At 41.8% G+C, this 20936-nt stretch overlaps 1 protein-coding gene across 1 annotated transcript in view; it reads right to left on the bottom strand.

The window, feature by feature from the left end:
• Positions 1 to 20936, bottom strand: part of PHEX (phosphate regulating endopeptidase X-linked) — a 226183-nt gene that overhangs the window by 183415 nt on the left and 21832 nt on the right. The window lies entirely within an intron of this gene.

Below are 20936 nucleotides of genomic sequence, written 5' to 3'. Positions count from 1 at the left end.
TCAGGGAGGTCACCTGGAAGAAATTCCCCATTAGAAGTTTTATTCAATGTTGCATAAACATGCTTCGGACACAGAAGACGCAGTTTAGACAGGAAACGGTGAAACAAGAGTGGAAAGCCTCCCCAAATTGCCTGAAAACTTGCCCATTTACACATTCAAAGTTCTGGCCATTTAAAAGGAAACCATTCGATGACCACAGTCATATATATACAATGGTTGCCAGCATGGACATAAGCCCACCTGGAGAAATGATTTTACTATTTATAAAATCACTTACGCTATTGTTGGAAGGCAGAAAAAGACAGCTGTCACTATTTAATTAAATAAGGAAAAAGGAAAGCCAAGACTCAATAAAAACTACCCTCCCCCCCAAAATAACACCTTGGATGTACTTGACAGTATCAGTTTACCGACATGAGGTCCATGCGACACCATGGCACTGCCTACATCAGGCTGTGTCAAACTGCAGTTGTCAAGGCATTTGGTATTTATTTCTGAAACAACCTAGCAGCCTCCAAATGACAGTACAACAGATGTTCCTACAGTACTCTGAATAGCTTCAAGACACAATGTACAGTGTTAATCCAATTAATAAATAATTACATAATCCCTAAAGGGGAGTCTACTTCTAAACTAGAAGCTCTACATTTCAAAAAAGAATGCAACCCAGAGCTTCCATCCAGTTTTTTCTAAGCACCTGTACATCAAACAAGTCCATACAACTAGAAAGATTCAAATAAAGTTGAGTTGGATGTGGCCATTTCCAGTTATTTCAATTTGTTTCTTTCTTGTGTATTATCACAGCAATAAAAGTGGGTAACTTGCCCCAAGGACAGAGAAAAGAGATTTCTTTTTTTAATAAACAGAAATCTCTAAAACCATACCCACATATATTTCTGTTCCAATCATATCATGTGTCTTTCCCCCATATTACTTCCTCAGTCACTGACTTGCTGGGGAAACATATTTGAAAGTAAATAATCCAAATTTCATCCAGGGACGTAATGTTATTCTGATACTATAAACACTCCACAGGCTGCAAACATGATTACCCTGAGGATCAAAAACAAGCCATGCAGCAAAAGAACTCAAAATATTAAATATGTACCTGAGTGTGCACCCAAGGCACTCTGTGTATCGGGAGATGGGGAGAAGAGGACACGTATATGCTAAGCAAAGCAATTCCCAAACTCTAACCATGCACAAGTATCATCATTTTTGTGTGTCAAAATTCTAGTTTCTGGGAGTTCCCGCTGTGGTGCAGTGGGTTAAGAATCCGACTGCAGTAACTTGGGTCCCTGCAGAGGGGTGGGTTCCATCCCTGACCCCACACAAGTGGGTTAAAGGACCTGGCATTACCGCAGCTGTGATGTAGGTCACAGCTGCAGCTCAGATTCAGTCCCTGGCCCCAGGACCTCCATATGCCATGGGTGTGGCCATAGAAAAAACTTTTGGTTTCTGTACCAGAATTGACTTTTAAAACAAATTCAAATAAAAATAAAAATAATAAATAATAATAAATCAATCAAATAAAAAAGAAAAATAAGTAAATAAAATAAAATAAAATAAAATAAAATAAAAACAAACTCAGCTCTCACAGGTGCCTTGTCATATCCTTTTCCTTCTCCTCTCTTCCTCATGCCCAAGCAGGCAGGAGAATGTTGATATGCAAACAGTGTTGTGACAATCTGTTGGTAGCATCCGTTTTATGCATATATGTATTTCAATTAGTCTTAAGAAGAATAAAATCTAGCCTGGAGAGTCATTAATGAGCAGAAAACCAAGCCTCTCAAAGGCAACTACTCAGGTTATTAGAATGTCCCTAAAGCACTGGGAAGGGCTCAAGGGTCACCCGTGTAAGGGCATTCCCATAATAATCTGTGGTGTTTCTTCAAGATTTCAGTCTCCCCTCACCTCCATCCAAGTATCCCTAACCGTGTTACAAAGGAAAACTCCACCTCATTATAACCTACAGTGCAACAAACCTCAGACTTTAAAATCAGCTTCGGAGTTCCTATCGTAGCTCAGCAGAAATGAATCTGGCTAGCATCCATGAGGACACAGGTTCGATCCCTGGCCTTGCTCAGCAGATTAAGAGTCCAGCATTGCTGTGAGCTGTGGTGTAGGTCACAGATGTGGCTGGGATCCCGAGTTGCTGTGACTGTGGTGTAGGCCAGTGGCTACAGCTCTGATTTAACCCCTAGCCTGGGAACCTCCATGTGCTGCGAGTGCAGCTTTAAAAAGCCAAAAATAAAAAAGTTTCAAAGTGCCTCTGGTCATCAAAATTTGATATACATGTGTATGTGTGTCTAAATACATGTGTGTGTACATATATACGCAGCGTAATTACTTTTTCTATGTTCAAATAAAATTGGTTCTGCCCCCCCCCCCAAAAAAAGACAAAATAATAGACATAAACCAACAGGGTAAGCTTCCAATCACAAAGTCATGGGTTCCAGTTGCGGCTTGCTATTACTCTCTAGCTCAAGAGATTGAGCAAATTACTCAATCTCTTGAGTTAATCTCTGAGCTTCTTCATCTGTAAATCTGGATATATAAGAGTGCCTACCTCCCGAGGCTGTGGTGAGGGTCAAATATTTTAATGCACAGAAAGTCCCCATCTCAACGCCGCAACACAAGGTAAGTGATCAATCAATGGCAGCTTAAACAGGCTTTCAGGCTGAGTCAGCCATACACAAAATTGGCAAGTAATCAAGCTTGTTTCTAGAACTTCCTCCATAAATGTTTTTTCCTCCTCCCTTCTCAGGATATGTAGCCAAACGCCTTCTGCTAACCTAAGACACTGTCCCTCCATGTGGAGGACTCTTTCACAAACTGGACCTGCCTTAAAGCTAAGCAAAACCTCCTGCTCTCAACATTTCCTCTGGTTCATAGCAGAGGAGATGTTCCAACAAGAGAGAACCTCTGAAAATATTTTGCTCCCGTTCCTCATCCTGGACAACAAGGCCTTTCCTTTCTGTAAACTCTTTCAACGAGATGATAACATACATACAGAAACATGCACTGATCAGAATTTGAAGGATTTTCACAAAGGAAACACACTCACATAACCAGCATCGTGACCAGATTCCTAGGAGCCCCTGATGCTCCCTTCCAGTCACTATCTCCGATCAAGACAACCAACATCCTCTTTTATTTATTTGTTTATTTCTTTCTTTTTAGGGCCACACTAGCGGCATGTGGAGGTTCCCAGGCTAGGGCCAAATCGGAGCTATAGCTGCTGGCCTACGCCACAGCCACAGCCACTCGGGATCTGAGCTGCGTCTGCAACCTACACCACAGCTCACTGCAATGCTGGATCCTTAACCTACTGATCAAGGCCAGGGATCAAACCTGCAAGCTCATGGTTCCTAGTCAGATTCATTTCCATGGTGCCATAACGGGAACTCCCCAACATCCTCTTGTCAAGTGCTTACTCAGCTCTCTCTCTCCTATGTCTACTGGTAATCTACCTTTTCTTACTGATTTTGTAGAAATTCTTTATATATTCCACACATAAGTCCTCTGTTGAATATCTGTATTGCAAAATCTTCTCCTGTTCCATACAGCTCATTTTCTTAATGGATCATGTGATGAACCAAACTTAATTTAATGCAGTCCAATGTGACCATTTTCCCATCTATGGTAAGCATCTTTTGTGTCCCACTTAAGAAATCTTTGCCTACATGGAGGTCATGAAGATACTGTCTAATGTTTTCCTCTAGAACCTTTACTGTTTCACATCGAGATCTATAGTCCATGTAGAAATTGGTGTTGCCCACAGTGAGGACAGGCCTGGCCTCACAGGGGACAAAACATGTGAGCATTTTAATGAAGAAGGTATTTGTGGCCATTGGTCCTCAAATATTATCACCAAAAAAATACTTTCAGTGCATAAAATTGGCATTAACAGTGGTTATGCTCCATGAGACCAAGTGATCTCTGGGGCAGCGGCTGGGTCACATTCATCTCTGAACACCCAGGGCTTAGCACTTGATATGGTCAGTGTTCAGCGTCTGCCAAGCTGAATTCCTGGCGAGGAAAGTCTAAGAGATTTTCACCCAAATGAAAAGGAAATGCGAGATGCTGGACTAACTTCTTCTATTATTTCGTTTTTGAATCAGCCATGCCCTGATTATACTAATATCCATAACCTCCTTTTCTCACATTCCAGTCCATATATCATTCAATGAGAGCCAAGATTTCCCCCATTCTTGGGAATACCCGTTTTTTAAGCTCCCTAAGTCTTGCTTCGCCAATGGTCTCAGGTTAGTCATTCACTTCCACTTCCCAGCTCTTCTTTGGAGGCGGTGGGGTAGTTGGGAGGAGGATACTTAGTTGGCATTGGATCTGCTCTAAGCTCAGACCAGGAGGAACTATCAGTTTTACTGACTCAGTCCGCCTCTCCTGCTCAGACAGGGCCTTTACTGAGAACTCTGGAAGAGGAAGAGGGAATTCCAAAGAAGATACTCCTGAGGAATTGAGGGTCCCCTGGTAAATCAAGACATTTGCAAGCAGCTCAGGCCAGTCATGTGGAGTTTTTGCAATATTTAGGACTTTCCCAACTAAAACTGTTCTCAAAACCTCCACATGCACAAAGTTTTAGGCCTGTGAGTGAACACCTACCAAGAACCTCAGTGTTGAGCTGATGCATTTGAACAAGATGACTCCCGGAGCATAAGGATTCTTTCAAAACATGCTCCTTTGTGTTCTTACTCTGGACCCTGTAATCCTCTGGCTCCTTGCTAAGAGACAATGAATGCTGGAGCTGTTTACCCAATTTGCGTAATAGAAAGAGCAAATGCATCCTAAAACCTTCAGTCAAATGTCATCAAGGAGAATTCCCAATTTCATGTAGATTATGCCCACCTTTGCCGTAGAAATCAGGGGGAGTGTCCTCTTAACTCTAGTGAGAGAAAGAACATGAAAAATCAAAACTCTGGAAAATCAAATCTGCATTTTAAGGGAAGGTGTGCCATTCCACACCTACACAAGAAATAGAACGTTCTCTAGACACCTATATTTTTTTAAACCTATCATATCATGGGCTGGTTTCTCCTTTGGTGGTACTTAAAAACCACCTTCGGATGGTCCGTGGTTGAATGTTGCCTCTAATCTTACTATTTTTAGCCTTTGTTGATTTTCCAGGCTACGGACTTCAATTTGGTTTTCAGGCTCCTCAGTTTATTTACTGTACTAAGAAATTTCATTTTTCTAACCCACACTACATGGGTATTAAATTCTTATGCAGTCAGACCTGGAGACTCTAAATCAGCTTGCAGGGCTCGTTGTTATTCTTATTAAAAAATAAAATTCCAGTTAACTAAGTCATGGTCTGTGGATCCCATAACCCTCATGTTTTCACATGAATTGTGTGGGATTCGCCTCTGCAGTTCCTCAGCCCCAAAGCCGGTCAAGCATGGGATTAACTGAGTCTGTTTGACATACTGAAAAGACAATAAGAGCTGATATTTCTCATTCTTCTGGAAAACTCTCACCTAAATATAGGGCGAGAAGCTGTCAGAATGCTTTTCTCTGTCCATTTTTTATGTTTATTGGTTGGCATTAGCTTAAGAAAATGAGGCAGAGATTATTTTAGGGGCATTAAAAATCTCTAGCTCATCCATCTAAATCATAGGTTACCAAATAACATAAAAATATCCCCATTTTAACATAAAAGACCTCGTTGTCCATAATGAAATCAATTTTATACAACCGCCAGATACTACAAAAGTCTAATAGAAGGCAACTCTTTTATTATCTTCACTTATAAGTGAATTACTAAGGATTACACATATCAGGGTCACACTTCAAAATAAATTTTAACATTACTCTTTGATAGTACAGCATTATGATGAATCCGCCAACATGATATTTTAACTTATAAAAATAGCTTTAGAAAAATTTCTCTTATTTAGAAAATTTCTATCTTAGCAGATAATTCAATGTAAGGCCGATGCTGAACTTAAAGTCATTAGAATTCATCTTCAGGGCTTTTTTTTCCTATAGTAAAAACCTTCATTACATTTTCCTGACTATTTCCACCATCTTAACATTATAAGGTAAAGGCCATGCATGGTTACCTACCCCTTGCAGTCGTCCTTCCTGAACAGTCCTGAAACATCCAAGGACCTTAGTGACAGGGTTCATTTATTAAGCACCTGGTCTGTGCCACGTGTATTGGACAGGACTTCAATTCCCCACCAACCCTAAACAATATGTGTCATTAGCCTTAGTCTACAGGCAAGAAAACTGTAGCAACTCAGCTAGTCAATTTTAGAGCTCAGATTTGGACCCAGGTCTCTGATTCCTGCTCATATGACTATCAGGTACCCAGTAAAATTGTACAAGTTGTTTTCCTGTGAGAGAACAAGGCCCCCAGGTATCTAAATCAGAAGCAGTCCCCACGGACTTTCTGGACAGAGTTCTCGATCATAACTGGATTACATCAAGACTTGTTCTCACTGTGGTAGAATGACTCTGTGCTGAGCCATCTACCCCTTTATCCCTGTCACCCTATTTGTGATCAGGGATACACACTCCTGAGGCACCTACCCAGAGGTAGAAAGCTTGGGGAGATTAGATCAAAACAAAACTAGCTGGTCCCTAAAGCTCGACTTCACCTTATATCCTAGTCTAACCCAGTTTTCCAGACTTGACTGGGGCATCATTATTATCAGAGGGGCTTGGTTTTGTTTTTCTTTTAATTTTTTAATAGAAGTACAGTTGATTTACAATGTTGTGCTAGTTTTGGGTGTACATCGAAGTGATTCAGTTATACACATAAACTTTTTAAAATTATTTTCCACTATGGTTTACAGGATGTTGAATAAAGTTCCCTGTGCTGCAGAGTAGGGCATTATTATTTCTCTCTTTCATATAGAGTAGTGTGGATCTGCTAATTCCAAACTCCTAATTGATCCCTCCCTACCCCCTATCTCCTTTGGTAACCATGAGTCTGCTTTCTATGCCTGTGAGTCTGTTTCTGTTTCAGGAATAAGATTCATTTGTGTCATATACTAGATTCCACATATAAGTGATATCATATGGTGTGTGACTTTCTCACTTCGCTTCGTATGATAATCACTAGGGCCATCTATGCTGCTGCAAATGGCATAATTTCATTCTTTTTTATGGCTAATATTCCATTGTATATATGTACCACACCTTCTTTATCATTCATCTGTCAATGGACATTTGGGTTGTTTCCATTTCTTGGTTATTGGAAACGGTGCTGCTATGAACACTGGGGTGCATGTATCCTTTTGAATTATAGTTTTCTCTGGATATATGCCCAGGAATAGGATTGCTGGATCATAAGGCAACTTTATTTTAGTTCAGTTTTTTTTATTATTTCATTCTAGTTGATTTACAATGTTGTCTCAATTTCAGGTGTTCAACAAAGTGATTCAGTTATACATATTATTTTTAATTTTTTAAGGAACCTCCATACTGTTCTCCATAGTGGCTGCACAAATTTATATTCCAACCAATACTGTAGGAGGGTTCCCTTTCCTCTACACCCTCTCCAGCATTTGCTATTTGTAGACTTTTTGACGATGGCCATTCTGACTCGTGAGGTGGTACCTCACTGCAGTTTTGATTTACATTTCTCTAATGATTAGTGATTGAGCATCTTTTCATGTGCCTATAGGCCATCTGTATGTATTCTTTTAAGAAATGTCTATTTATATCTCCTGCCTATTTTTTGATTGGGTTGCTTGGTTTTTTTTGTTTGTTTGTTTTTGAGTTGTATGAATTGTTTGTATATTTTAGAAATTAAGCCTTGGTCAGTCACATCAGTTGTGAATATTTTCTCATAGCCCATAGGTTGTCTTTTTGTTTTGTTTGTGGTTTCTTTTGCTGTGGAAAAGCTTCTAAGTTTGATTAGGTCCCATAGGTCCCATTTGTTTATTTTTTTTCTTATATTTTCTGCTGCCTTTGGAGACTGAACTAAGAAAATACTGGTACAATTTATGTCAAAGAATATTTGGCCTATGTTCTCTTCTGGGAGTTTTATGGTATCATGTCTTATACTTAAGTCTCTAAGCCATTTTGAGTTTATTTGTGCATGTGGAGTAAGGATGTATTCTAACATCGATATATGTGCAGCTGTCCAACTTTCCCAAAACTACCTGCTGAAGAGACTGTCTTTTCTCCATTGTACATGCTTGCCTCTTTTCTCAAAGATTAATTGACCACAGGTGTGTGGGTTTATTTCTGTGCTCTCTATTCTGTTCCCTCGATCCATGTCTGTTTGAGCCAACACCATGCTGCTTTGATTACTGTAGCTTTGTAGCATTGTCTGAAGTCTGGGAGAAAAAAGCTGGTTATGACTCCAGTTGTGTTCTTTTTCCTCAGAATTGCTCTGGCTATTCTGGGTCTTTTATGGTTCCATATTGATTTTAGGATTATTTGTTCTAGTTCTGTGAAAAATGTCATAGGCAGAAGTCACATAGAGGTCACATTAAATCTATAAATTGCTTTGAATAGTATGGCCATTTTAACAATGTTAATTCTTCTAATCAAATAGCATGGAATATCTTTTGATTTCTTTGCATTGGAATTTTAATATCCTTTATTAATGTTTTATAGATCTCAGCATATAACTCTTTCACCTCCTTGGCCAAGTTTATTCCTAAATTTTTTGAAATGATGTTCAAATTTTAGAGGGGAATTTTTTTTTTAACTTTCCCTTCCTGATATCTCATTGTTATTGTAAAGAAATGCAACCAATTTCTGTATGTTAATCTTGTATCCTGCCACTTTGCTGAATTCATTTATCAATTGTAGTAGTTTTTACATTGGGTCCTTAGGGTTTTCTATGTATAGTATGTCATCCACATAGTGACAATTTCACCTCTTCCCTTCCAATCTGGCTATCTTTTGTTTCTCTTTTTTTTTTTTTTTTTTGTCTTTTTGCTATTTCTTGGGCCGCTCCCGCGGCATATGGAGGTTCCCAGGCTAGGGGTCTAATCGGAGCTGTAGCCACCGGCCTACACCACAGCCACAGCAACTCGGGATCCGAGCCACGTCTGCAACCTACACCACAGCTCACGGCAACGCCAGATCGTTAACCCACTGAGCAAGGGCAGGGACCGAACCCACAACCTCATGGTTCCTAGTCGGATTCGTTAACCACTGTGCCACGACGGGAACTCCCTGTTTCTCTTTCTTATTTGATTTCTTTGGCTAGGATTTCCAATGATGTGTCGAACAGAAATAGTGAGAGTGGGCATCCTTGTCTTGTTGCAGATTTTAGTGGGAAGGCTCTCAGCTTTTCACCACTGAGTGTTATGTTGGCTATGGGTTTGTCAGAGGGGGCTTGTTAGAACACAGACACTTCTGCCAGTGTCTGCTTCCATAGGTCTGGGGTGGGGCCCATGAATTTCAAACAAATTCCCAGGTAATGCTGATGCTGCAAGTGGAGGAACATACTTTGAGAACTACTACTTTCAACCAAGAGCACTCACCAGCCCTCCTTATTTCCCTCCAACTTTACTAAATTACACTTGACAGTTACCAGCAGTCCTTATTGATGCCTGTGGCCCAGGATATCCCCATCCCAGATCCCCTCCTCCCACAGTCCCCACATGACCCAAAGTCAAATCAGGAGCTTTATCATTTCTTTGCTGATTTCCTCGCTCTGCAGTTCTGTTTTAATTCAACTTCAGCAATCTTCAAGGAGAGGGGTACTTTGTTTTGTCCTGGAAACACTCTCCTTGCATTGGCCCATTTAGATCTAAGTTAGTCCTCACTTAGTCCTACAAAACAGCTTTAAGAAGTTCCTTTCTTAAAGGTGAAAGGTAATATGGGTTTGAGGTGAGAGTCAGTTCACTGGTTTAAAAGAAAAAAAAAATCAGCACTACCCCAGAAAGACTTCCACATTGAAAAAAAAACAACACAGGACAGCTATTTTCAACTCCTGCTTACACCACACCCTATGTACAAGGAGGAAGAGTGGGATAAATATTGCATCCCTGAAATTCTAAAAAATCTGAGCTCCAGACTTCACAATTCCTCTCTCATTTATGACAGCAGCATCAAAACACTGTAAACACAGGTTTAAAAAGCCACTTCCCAACTAACCCCTGTTTTCACTCCCACCTTCCACAGAAGGTGAAAGCAGCAGAGGTTCTATTTTTGGCTCTTCCAACCACAGTGTGTGGTCAAGGGAGACTGTCCCTCTAAAACTAGGACTCTGGCATTGAGGGGTTCAAAGCTGGGCTCTTTCCTTCTCTACCCAGAATCCTCTCTTGCAAAAGAAGGAAAGCAATAGCACCCGTGGCACAAGCAGAGGACCCAAAAGGCACAAGAGTTTAACTTCAGCACCCACTGGCTGTGCCTGCCCTAGCTTATTCTGCTGGGTGCCTGTGGGTGTTTCCAAAAACACAAGGGCTACTGAGAACAGACAATGACCCTTCTTTAGGCTGACCTGAGGAGAAAAGAGAGAAAAGGCTACCTCATAATGACTGAGGTTTTCTGAAGCAAGGAAGACATTCAACCTTGCTCTGGATCCCAAGCTAGAAAACAGAACAGATGCTGGGGCCTTCGGAACCAACCTCCATACGTCAACTCCCTCCTCCAAGCCTTGCAGCCATTGTGCTCTTTGTAAAAGCATCACTCATCGCACCCTCCATGCGACATTTACAAATGGCTTCCCATCGCCCGAGGACAGAAGCTAAAATCTTTGAACAGCCCACAAGCCCTACCTGCTCGGGCCTGTCCTCTCTCCTCAGTTTTGTCTAGTGTCCCCTTGCCCCTCCAACCCTGAGCCCAATCACACCGGGCTTCTTGGGTTTCCTCAAAGGCACCAGCTGGACAGAGGCTTTGCTCAGGCAGCTCTTTCCGCCTGGGTTAAAATTGGAGACATTTGAAATGTTAGACCCATAATCTGTGGGGGACAAATTATATGGCTGGATTGGTTTAGGCAAGTCACATAATTTTCTTGACCTTCGCTTCCTCGGATGTAGGGCAAAGACAGAAATAAATGACGATGACCAACATCACAGAATTAGAATGAGGAACCACAGAGAAAACAAATGATTCACCAAAGGGATAAAATTAGCAACACGAAAAGCTGGGGCCTTAGGGAAGCGAATTTATGAATTCAGAATAGACAGCAGGTAGGAGAAGTAGCTCGGTCTGGAACTCAATCTAAAACCCAACTCTAGAAAGTCTGCTTAGTGGCACAGGCAAAAGTGGAAGTAGCACCTATCCGTGAGGGTGTGTGTTTCTCTCTCATCAATGTAAGTTCCCACACCTCTCTTAACTGTTGTTGAAAATAAAATGCCCCCCTCGTGTGAAAAATTAAAAGGTTCCATGCATGTTTTAAAAAGGATCTCTCACTGTGCCAATATCAACACCAGTGAGGCTTTCCAAACAAACTTATCTAGTTTGTGACAAGCTATTATCCAGCCAGCCTATAATTAATTTTCCTGTTATGGGTAGTGCCTTTTTACATGAAATATTCTCTTGACACTTGAAAGCACATAGTCCGTCATTACTAATTCATTAAGTATTCACAGAGATGCTATTAATCACGATGAACTAATATGGTATTAATGGGTAGGTTATTAATCTGCCAATACATGGAGATTTCCTGATAAATTCAAGTTGCCCAAGTTTTTTGGAGGAAGAAGGCAAGGGAAAACATAATGAACAAATCTTGCAGAAAACAAAGGGAAGGAATGCCACTCCCTGTACCATCAGGAAGGACACATAAAATTCTTGTTTTCTTTTCACCGTAAGAAATCTTTCTTCTTACCCAACACAATGGCATTTGCAATATGTAGGTTTTCATCAAAACAATAATACGAACCGTGGCAAACCACCCATGCACCCTGGAGATATACTGAATTTTTTTTAATGACATGTCATGTCCTTAGAGGTGACAAAGTCTGGCTGCTCAATGTATGGTCCCTGGAAGAGCAGTACACGTTTCACCTGAGAACTTGCCAGAAATGCAGACTCTCAGGTCCCTTCTCAGAAGGACAAACTCTGCACTTTAATAAGAGTCTCAGGTGATCTATGTACACATTCAAGGTTGAGAAGAACAGTATCAAAGTACAGCTGTGTAGCTGCCAACTGGAGCAGCAGGAAGAGGCAGGGGGGGCATTGCTTATACACCTTGTCCTGTACATGAAGCCTAGGTGTGAGGAGGGAACATCACACAGATCGTGTAGAAACTGTTCAAAGTACATAAACACTGTGGCTGTGACAAGCAGTTGGGGAACATTGATTACTAGAAATACAATTTACGTACCCTATTTCATGAAATATAAGCAGCGCATTCTTTTTGTTTTCGTTTTTTGTCTTTTTAGGGCTGCACCCGCAGCATACGGAGATTCCCAGGCTAGGGGTCGAATCAGAGCTTGAGCCGCCAGCCCACACCACAGCCGCAGCAACAACAGATCCGAGCCGGGTCTGTGACCTACAACCACAGCTCACAGCAACACCAGATCCTTAACCCACTGAGCGAGGCCAGGGATCGGACCTGCGTCCTCATGGATACCGGTCAGATTCGTTTCCACCGAGCCACGACGGCAACTCCTAAGCAGCACATTCTTTACACATCTTAACATTTCTGAAATTGGAATCTATCTTAAAACTGTCAGCCAGGCACAGTCATGTCACAGATGCCATTGCCTGCCAATGCATGACCTTGAGCTAGCGGTTCTTATCAACAATTTGAGTTAGCTGGGTGCATGGCTAGGAAACTGTCACATGACATACCTTCAGAGAGACTTCACTACCACTTGGCAATGAAATTAAAACATGCTGCATATCCAAAAGGATAGCCTTGGAGGAAAATCCCTGAGATGATTGGTAGCACATTTTAGAGAATGATCAATCGCTGCTGTTATCGATGGAAAGAGGACAATATTTTGTGAGAAAACAAAAGTACTGATGATACGAAATCAAAAAGACTGTGAGGACATTTTAGGAATATCTTAATCCATCTCCTCTGCTTGCATTTTCCTTCTTAATTAATGCAAAAGACTAATATGTGATAAAAACTAATGTCTAAGTCTAAAAGAAATTTCAATGGACATAAAATAAAAATCCCAAATGATAAGAAACCACTTGAGGAATAGCTTAGTCTTACTTACTTCGCATGAAATAATGCTGCACCTTATACTTGACAATCTTTTTTGATTCGATGAAACATGGTATTAATTTTGTGGAGGCTATGAAAGACCCAGCAGCATGTGTTCTCCTGCTTAATCTTAAGTCAAATAAATATAACCAACAAAACTGCATGTCACTATAACATTACCACGACAGAAGATGCAGTTATTTTTCATTCTGGGAAATAATAAATGTGTCCAGAACATTCAAGCTGTGTTTGGATTCAAATAAAAGAAGGCAATAGAAGAAATTATTCCAAATGATGCCAAAAGCATTTTAAGGACAACTGAACCTCCGGGTGAGATGAGACATTTTAATTCCTGAATATTGGGTTTCACATCCAGGTCTCCGGGGCAAAAAAGACAAGTTTGGCTGAGCGGGGAGGCAGGCTGAAGGCCTCTGGCAAGCACAGCTCCGTGGGCGTCCTGCCACACCGTGGGCTGTGCAGCTTTCAGACCTCAGCCGGAGCCACAACTGCCTCCTTTCCTCACCCAGCACTTCCCACGCTGTCCCCACGAGACATGTTCCGTTCTGGCAACGATCCGTAGCTTTCAAACCCCAACTTCCTCTCCTCCACAGCTCAGAGGTTCCAGAATGACACCAACACCTTTGACCTCAATTAAGATAACAGAATCTTTACACCTTCATTTACTTGCACTGGGGTGTCTCTGGACCAGTGTGCAGCTCAAGGAGGGGGAAAAGGAAAAGAGAAACCTCTCTTCTTATGTTATCCCAGGACTTGGTTGAAATATTAGGAAATGTAAATTGAGAGAAATTAAGAAATTAGGAGTTCCCGTCGTGGCTCAGTGGTTAATGAATCCGACTAGGAACCATGAGGTTGCGGGTTCGATCCCTGGCCTTGCTCAGTGGGTTAAGCATCTGGCATTGCCATGAGCTATGGTGTAGGTTGCAGACGTGGCTCGGATCCTGCGTTGCTGTGGCTCTGGTGTAGGCCGGCGGCTACAGCTCCGATTAGACCCCTAGCCTGGGAACCTCCATATGCTGCAGGAGCGGCCCAAGAAATGGCAAAAAAAAAAGACAAAAAAAAAATGAAGAAATTAGTTAGGGCACTGGCCCACATTCTTTAATGTCAAGGACCAAAGCTGACTGCTAGAGAGGTCATTTTGAATGATTCTCATTTCAGAAAACTCACAGAACCTTCTCCAGGGGATGGTGGCCACAGTTTTCTACTCCTGGGTTTCACATCCAGGTCTCCAACCTTGAGCAGCTTCTTGGCCACACATCAGAACTGCCTGCAGCAGGAGGGGTGGTTAAAAATCCCGAAGCCCAGACCAATTATATTAGGACCCCTGAGGATGGGGCCCAGGCACCTTGGTCTTGCAAGCTCCCCAGTGATTTCAGTGTGCAGCCGGGGTTGAGAAACACTGATCTAGAACTGCCCTGTCCCACAGAGAAGCGGGGAGACACCAGGGGCTATTGAGCACCTGAAATATGGCTGGTCCACATGGAGATGTGCTCCAAGCATAAGATACATAGTGGATTTCAAGGACCTGGAGGCAAGGAAGAATGTAAACTGTCTCATAAATACATTTTTTAGATTGAGCCCATGAGATAACAATATTTTGGATATATTAGGTTAGGTAAAATACAAAATTTCACCTGTTTCCTTTTTACTTTAACGTAGCTAGTAGAAAATGTAAAATCACATGTGAGTTGCATTTGTGACTCACATTACATTTCTTTCGAACATCACTGCTCTGGAAGACGCCTTTATAGGTCACTAGCTGTGTGAATATGAGTGAACTGCTTAACCTCGCCAAGACTCAACGTTCCCAGCTGTAAAATGGGAAAATACCACCTTCCTGATTTTCAGGGCTTTTACTAGGTGCTAACAATCAAGCCATCTGAATTCTAATCCTAGCTCCATCGAGTATGAGCTGTGTGATCTTGCACTGGTTACTGTACTGCTTCTGTTTCCTCATTTGCAAAATGCAGATAAACCTTCCATCTCCTAGGCTTGCTGGGAGTTCAGTTTAGAGAGTTCAATAAATGGTAACACAGGTATTATTAAATAAGATCATTTCTATTAAGTGTTCAGACTGTTAGGCCCTTTACTCTGTGATGTACTCTTATGATTTTTTTTTTTGAATCTGTTAAAGGCTTACCTCACAGTAATAAGTAAAAATACCCCCATTATAGTAAATCAGAGGAGAAATGGGGATTTTTTTCTTTTTCCACACTGTAAAGTTACTCAACCCATTCACACCTTCAAGTTGCAAGTTCTCAGAATTGAAGGTGAGGGCCCAGCTAAAGCCATCTCACCAGGGAGTTTGGAAATGAGAGGAGGAAATTTCCTAGTACATTTGACCATACATCTGTGTGCAGCCAACTTTTAAATTTTTCTGGTGCCTGAGTCTAACCACTTAGGAGTACGGTCAAGGTAAGTGATTGTGCTGTTTCTCTATGGTTTCAAGGCCCAGGAAATGTGAGTCATCTGCTTCTGCTGGATGACCCTGCAAGTTCCTGCAAAAAAAAATCCTCTATCCTCCACTCCACTATTATGCCAGCTTCTGGAACACGTGGAGGAGACCTGGAGTTCTCCGCCAAATTGTTACCACCAAAGTTCACAGGGGTATGCCTCCAAACTGTTACCACCAAAGCCAGCTAGGATTTTTCTTCCCTTGCTAGTCATCCTCTTTCAGGAAGTGGCTTTTCAAAAATACACAACCCTTCTGAAAAAGTACAAAGTAAAATACATTATACATACCAACCATGCAAAATCGGGCCTGGGTGTGGGCAGGTTGAGAAGTGTCATAGATGTATATATGTCTTTCTCAGGATAGGAGCATCCTGTGTCATGAGCTGTGCCAAAAACCTTATATTTAGTCAAAAGGTCCTAAATTTAGTCGACAATCTTCTAAAGTAAAATGTTTCTATCTTCTTACAACATTCAAGCTAACTAGCAGGAAACTTTTCATAATGTGTTGCAATATTTATGCAACAAAAATGCCCCCACGTCTGTGTTCCTCTCCTTTTTTTTTTTTTTTTTTTTCAGTCCAGAGTCCCAGGCACAGCATTTCCAGGCTGTCGCTCCACTTCTCAGAAACCTCAGCATTCCTTGCCGCAAGTCAAAAATCTCACAAGTGGATTCTGACATCCTTCATCTGCCCATCTCACTCCTGTCATCTCTCAAACAGCCCCGCTCCTTCCTTCCTTCCAACACAGAGCCCAGGAAAACTAATTTGGTCTTCTCCTCAGAACTTCACTCCAGCACCTCCAGACTGACAGCCCCCTTCAACCCCCTGCCCTTCTAAGTTTAAACAAGAATCCCTGTCTTCAAGATCAGACAAGTGAGCTCTGCCATATACCACCTATGTACTTACGAATGAAGACACAACTCTGTGTATTACTATTTTCAATCATTTGCACTGTTTATAAGTATTTTTAACTACACCATGGCAAAAGCTGTATCCTTTCTAGTTGGGCCTTTCACTCTGCCTTCACAATAGGCATGTGGCAAGAGACAGTAATTTCATCTATAAATATATCTATCCTGTGGCATGGGTAATCCCATAGAGCTTGCACTTAAATAGTTCAAGGCTCGGCACTGGCACAAATCTCTAAACACATTTATCTGCTTTCATCTAATATCTTTACAAATACCTGTTACTTGTTGGTCATGTGCTCGTTACCCAGGGATTCTAGGCAGTGGAGTGTTGAAAGATTTGGGTATGAATGGACCCCAGCTATCTCTACTCAAAACGTCTGAATTAGGATTGAAGGGCTGAAGTGAAATAAAACTATGCCTTCTTGGGAGTTCCCACTGTGGCAAAGTGGGTTAAGGATCCAGCATTGCTGCAGCTATGACATAGGTTGCAGCTGCAGCTCAGATTCGATCCCTGGCCTGGGAACTTCCATATGCCGCAAGTGCGGCCAAAACTAAACCAAAAAAACTATGCCTTCTTGAGGCCTGCCTGAACAATCTTTACACAGGCAGGGGCTCTTTTTTTTTTTTTTTTTTGTCTTTTTGCCATTTCTTGGGTCGCTCCCGCGGCATATGGAGGTTCCCAGGCTAGGGGTCCAATCGGAGCTGTAGCTGCCAGCCTACGCCAGAGCCACAGCAATGCGGAATCCGAGCCGCATCTGCGACCTACATACACCACAGCTCTCTGCAACGCCGGATCATTAACCCACTGAGCAAGGGCAGGGACCGAACCCGCAACCTCATGGTTCCTAGTCGGATTCGTTAACCACTGCGCCACGACGGGAACTCCAGGCAGGGGTTGTTAATCTTTTTTGTGCCATACCTCCCCTGGGCAGGCTCTTAAAAGCTATGGGCCATTCTCAAATAATGTCTCTAAGAACCTAAGAAATGTAGGTTTACAATGGAAATCAGTTATTTAAAAACACAGTTAACGAAGCAGTTGTGTTACTCTTTGACAATGTGATATATGCACTACTTCATTAACTCATTAAGTACGATCTATAGCATCGAGTCCAGCCACTGCTATGATTTTGAAGTGGTGATGTATGCAGACATTTCAAGATACCCTCAACATCTATATTAAGATTTTTTTTAAATGATGATTCCCCACTGGTAACAAGGTCAGAGCTAATAATACCAGAGTCTACAGGCTACTTTCATAATTAAAGAAAATGCTCATGTTCCATCAGAGGTTAGTGAAAATGTTTATTTTTTCTCCTATTCAACTCCCTGCATTCTGTCAACAGTGCTCTTGAGGGGACAGGGGTCCAAGTTAAAGATCCCCTGGGGATGAGGAAAAGAAAAAGGAAATTGCTGTAAACAAACAAGGACAAAACAAAACTGTGGTATCTAAAGAGGATCTGGAGCAGCCTAAAGTGGCACTTTTTCTTATTTTTACCAATTCCTGTTTCCTCTTCTCTCTTTACTTGTAGGAGAGATTAAAACTCACAGACTTGAGGTTCCCTGGTAGCACAGTGGGTTAAGGATCCGGCATTGTCACTGCAGCAGCTCAGGCTGTTGCTGTGGCACGGGTTCGATCTCTGGCCTGTGAATGTCCACACACCATGGGCAGAGCCAAAAAAAGCCTCACACAGGCCAATGAGTGTGTTGTCTGACCTATTAGATTATCAAGACCTTCCAGGGTCTCAGGTCATGACCAAGGTTGGGCAACAAAAGCTGGGAGTACACACAAGTATCCTAAGCTAGAGTTTTCACCACCGGGCTAGCTTCTTTCATGATCAGCTGCCTCATCTAAAGGCAGGACAAGCCTTTTGGAAAAAACCAGATCATTATATTTTACTTAAAAAATGTTGTTAAAGTTTTCCTATCTATTAAAGTTCTAATTTTATTTGACTAGGAAACTAACATTTCTTAATCATCTACTATGTGCCAAGTGCTTTCAAAATGTTGATTTAAACCTCATGAAATGAACAATAACAGAGGCCACTTTTCAAACCCTGTAAGAAGACTTTTGATGCATCTAATTGAATTCATCCAACAGTACTGCCTGGTAAGAAACTGAGGCTCAGAAGGAAGTGGTTTGCCTGTGGTCATATAGCCTATAAGTGGCAAAATCCCAGTTTCTTTTCAGACCCTAAATTTGAACGCTGTTCTGTGAGTTCTTACTTTCCTTGTTATATCTTCCATAAGATCAGCGCCAGGGAGCCTTGGAGCCCTGGGAAGGGCTCCAGCCTGTCTCACTGTTCACTCCCATGTCCTGCCTTCCTGAGGCTTAGAACACAAATGAAGAACTGGCAATTACCCTTCCTCTCCTGGCAGGGGACAAGCTCTGGTTGCAACTCAGGGCTCTTCTGGGGCAGCATGCAGGGCTGCAGGCACAGGTGGAGGGGAGAAAGAGAAGAGGAAAAAGTCACCCCAGTCAGCAAGCTACCACCACGCTGCACCCAGCCACTCACAGAGGGCATGATCTTTCTCTTTCTTCAAGTATTTACTGAGCAACAACTATGTGCCACACACTATGCTGGGTTACAGTGAAGCCCAAAATGGACAAGATTCTGGCTCTCAAGAAATTTACCATCTGGGGGGTGAAGGGGAAACGGCAAGCATAGAGGAGAGAAAAAAGTAAGCAATTATACAAACAAGGTAATTTCAGATGGTTCTAGGTACCACAGAGAACACTAATGAGGTAACAGTATAGAGAGGGACTCGACATGGAAAAACTATGATTAATAAAGGTGTTCTCTGGGAGTTCCCACTGTGGCACAGCAGGTTAAGGACCTGGTGTTCTCTGTGGCCGCATGAGTTTGATCCCTGGCCTGCACAGATTCCATCCCTGGCCCAGGAACTTCCACATGCCATGGGTGCAGCCGCAAAAAGAAAATAAATAAATAAATAAAAGGTGTTCTCTGACCCTTCTCTATCAGTGAAATAAATTTGTTTGTTTGTTTGTTTGTTTGCTTTTTAGGGCTGCACCCACAGCATATGGAGGTTCCCAGGCCAGGGGTCAAATTGGAGCTACAGCTGCCGGCCTACACCACAGCCACAGCCACTCGGGATCCGAGCCACGTCTGCAACCTACACCACAGCTCACGGCAATGCCCGATCCTTAATCCACTGAGTGAGGCCAGGGATAGAACCCACATCCTCATGGTTCCTAGTCGGGTTCATTTCCGCTGCGTCACGACGGGAACTCTGAAATAAATTTGAATTTATTCACAGACAGTTCACCTTTCTAACAGACTATTCAGTTCTCTAGAGCAGCATGGTCTGACAGAAATATTATTTGAGCCAAATACATAATTGTTACTTGCCTTCTTTAGTTATATTTGTTTGGGTTTGGGGGATTTGTTTTGGTTTGGTTTGGTTTTTTGCTTTTTATAGCTGCACCTGCAGTATATGTAAGTTTCCAGGCTAGGGGTCAAATCAGAGCTACAGCTGCCAGCCACAGCCACAGCCACAGCCACACCAGATCCCAGCCGCATCTGTGACCTACACCACAGCTCATGGCATTGCCAGATTCTGAACCCACTGAGCAAGGCCAGGGATTGAACCTTCATGGATACTAGTTGGGTTCATTACCATTGAGCCACAGGGGGAACAACTCCTTGTGGTTATATCTGAATAGGTAAAACAAAACAAGTGAGATTATGTTTAATATTATGTTTCATTTAACCCAATGTATCTTAAGATATCATTTCAATATATAATTGATGAAATAAATCATCAATTCATTATATTCTATGTTTTCTAAATGAAATTTCTGAAATTTGGTGTCTATTTTATACTAAAAGCACATCTCAATTTCAGCTAGCCATATTTCAAAAGTGCTTGAGAGCTACATGTGGCTAGTGGCTATCACATAGAACAGTACAGCTCTAGAGTCCTGATTATAATACCTATGGAAATATTTTGTGATGTGCAGATTTTTAACTTCCCTATGGTAGTCTCAGGGACTGCACTGCCTTCTACATTCTTCTATGCCTAACACAATGCCTCTTGCTGGATGTAAATGAGGAAGTCTAAATTCTTATTTCTATTGCCAACAATCTTATGAACAAGCAGACTTAGAAAGCATGAGACAGTAGATGTCAGAGTAGAGAAAAAGAAAGAAATGTGATCCTTAATGGCATGGTTCAACCGCTGGATCAACCCTTACCTGAAGACCACATGAGTACTAGATATTTTGGTTACATGAGCCAACAAACTGTCTTTAATGTTTAAGCCAATTTGAGTTGGTGTTTCTGTTATTTGTGACTAAAAGCAATTAGTGTTAGGAAAAAAGTAAAATCTCAGTAAATAGCTCTGTGATCCCAGATTAATTGATGTAATCAAAATGTTGTGTATTTCCATCTATTTGAAGTGAGCATATCTGCCTCAAATCAAACAACATACATGGGAG

This window comes from Phacochoerus africanus, chromosome X (genome assembly GCF_016906955.1).
Source record: "Phacochoerus africanus isolate WHEZ1 chromosome X, ROS_Pafr_v1, whole genome shotgun sequence".
NCBI classification, from domain to species: Eukaryota; Metazoa; Chordata; class Mammalia; order Artiodactyla; family Suidae; genus Phacochoerus; species Phacochoerus africanus.
Note: the sequence above shows the minus strand (reverse complement) of the source record. Positions and strands in the feature narration are given on the sequence as shown.